General features: G+C 55.3%; 2 non-coding genes across 2 annotated transcripts in view; both read left to right on the top strand.

The window, feature by feature from the left end:
- Positions 1-1,489: 1,489 nt before the first annotated feature.
- Positions 1,490-1,644, top strand: LOC126324784 (5.8S ribosomal RNA). The gene has a single exon (XR_007559918.1). It is a non-coding gene; the product is annotated as a 5.8S ribosomal RNA (ribosomal RNA).
- A 188-nt stretch (positions 1,645-1,832) lies between these two features.
- LOC126324780 (large subunit ribosomal RNA) overlaps positions 1,833-2,071 on the top strand; it is a 4,222-nt gene continuing 3,983 nt past the window's right edge. The window contains exon 1 of the ribosomal RNA XR_007559915.1: positions 1,833-2,071. This exon is cut by the window's right edge and continues 3,983 nt beyond it. This is a non-coding gene — a ribosomal RNA (large subunit ribosomal RNA).

The raw sequence follows: 2,071 nt of genomic DNA, 5'->3' as shown, positions 1-2,071 counted from the left end.
ACCCCGTTTAAATCATACCAGGGTGCTCTTTGTTGAGTGTCTCGGTGGGCCGGCACGTTTACTTTGAACAAATTAGAGTGCTTAAAGCAGGCAAGCCCGCCTGAATACTGTGTGCATGGAATAATGGAATAGGACCTCGGTTCTATTTTGTTGGTTTTCGGAACCCGAGGTAATGATTAATAGGGACAGGCGGGGGCATTCGTATTGCGACGTTAGAGGTGAAATTCTTGGATCGTCGCAAGACGAACAGAAGCGAAAGCATTTGCCAAGTATGTTTTCATTAATCAAGAACGAAAGTTAGAGGTTCGAAGGCGATCAGATACCGCCCTAGTTCTAACCATAAACGATGCCAGCCAGCGATCCGCCGCAGTTCCTCCGATGACTCGGCGGGCAGCCTCCGGGAAACCAAAGCTTTTGGGTTCCGGGGGAAGTATGGTTGCAAAGCTGAAACTTAAAGGAATTGACGGAAGGGCACCACCAGGAGTGGAGCCTGCGGCTTAATTTGACTCAACACGGGAAACCTCACCAGGCCCGGACACCGGAAGGATTGACAGATTGATAGCTCTTTCTTGATTCGGTGGGTGGTGGTGCATGGCCGTTCTTAGTTGGTGGAGCGATTTGTCTGGTTAATTCCGATAACGAACGAGACTCTAGCCTGCTAACTAGTCGCGTGACATCCTTCGTGCTGTCAGCGATTACTTTTCTTCTTAGAGGGACAGGCGGCTTCTAGCCGCACGAGATTGAGCAATAACAGGTCTGTGATGCCCTTAGATGTTCTGGGCCGCACGCGCGCTACACTGAAGGAATCAGCGTGTCTTCCTAGGCCGAAAGGTCGGGGTAACCCGCTGAACCTCCTTCGTGCTAGGGATTGGGGCTTGCAATTGTTCCCCATGAACGAGGAATTCCCAGTAAGCGCGAGTCATAAGCTCGCGTTGATTACGTCCCTGCCCTTTGTACACACCGCCCGTCGCTACTACCGATTGAATGATTTAGTGAGGTCTTCGGACTGGTACGCGGCATCGACTCTGTCGTTGCCGATGCTACCGGAAAGATGACCAAACTTGATCATTTAGAGGAAGTAAAAGTCGTAACAAGGTTTCCGTAGGTGAACCTGCGGAAGGATCATTACCGACTAGACTGCATGTCTTTCGATGTGCGTGTCGTGTCGCGCAACACGCTACCTGTACGGCAGTGGCCGTGCGCCGCGTGCGGAACCACGCGTGCCTCTCAAAACTAGCGGAAGTGTTGTTGTTGTGTGGTACGAGCGCTGAAGCTCTGGAGCGGCTGGCCTGCGGTACCTGGCGCCTGGCGCCGGTTTTGAATGACGTTCGCCCGAGTGCCTGTCCGCTCCGGTGTGGAGCCGTACGACGCCCATCGGCTGTGAGGCCGTTGGACACAAAAAAATAGTGGAACAGGGGCCGTCAGACGCCTCAGTCCCGCAAATGCTACTGTCTTGAAAGAGACAGTGGGAGACTGAAAAGGAAAAGATCACCCAGGACGGTGGATCACTCGGCTCGTGGGTCGATGAAGAACGCAGCAAATTGCGCGTCGACATGTGAACTGCAGGACACATGAACATCGACGTTTCGAACGCACATTGCGGTCCATGGATTCCGTTCCCGGGCCACGTCTGGCTGAGGGTCGGCTACGTATACTGAAGCGCGCGGCGTTTGTCCCGCTTCGGAGACGTGGGAGTGTCGTGGTCGCCTGTGTGGCCGGCCGCGTCTCCTTAAACGTGCGATGCGCGCCCGTCGCCTGGCGGTTCGCATACCGGTACTTTCTCGGTAGCGTGCACAGCCGGCTGGCGGTGTGGCGTGCGACACCTCGTACAACGACCTCAGAGCAGGCGAGACTACCCGCTGAATTTAAGCATATTACTAAGCGGAGGAAAAGAAACTAACAAGGATTCCCCCAGTAGCGGCGAGCGAACAGGGAAGAGTCCAGCACCGAACCCCGCAGGCTGCCGCCTGTCGTGGCATGTGGTGTTTGGGAGGGTCCACTACCCCGACGCCTCGCGCCGAGCCCAAGTCCAACTTGAATGAGGCCACGGCCCGTAGAGGGTGCCAGGCCC

Source organism: Schistocerca gregaria, unplaced genomic scaffold (assembly GCF_023897955.1).
Source record: "Schistocerca gregaria isolate iqSchGreg1 unplaced genomic scaffold, iqSchGreg1.2 ptg000905l, whole genome shotgun sequence".
NCBI classification, from domain to species: domain Eukaryota; kingdom Metazoa; phylum Arthropoda; class Insecta; order Orthoptera; family Acrididae; genus Schistocerca; species Schistocerca gregaria.
This window is presented reverse-complemented; position numbering and strand designations above follow the sequence as displayed.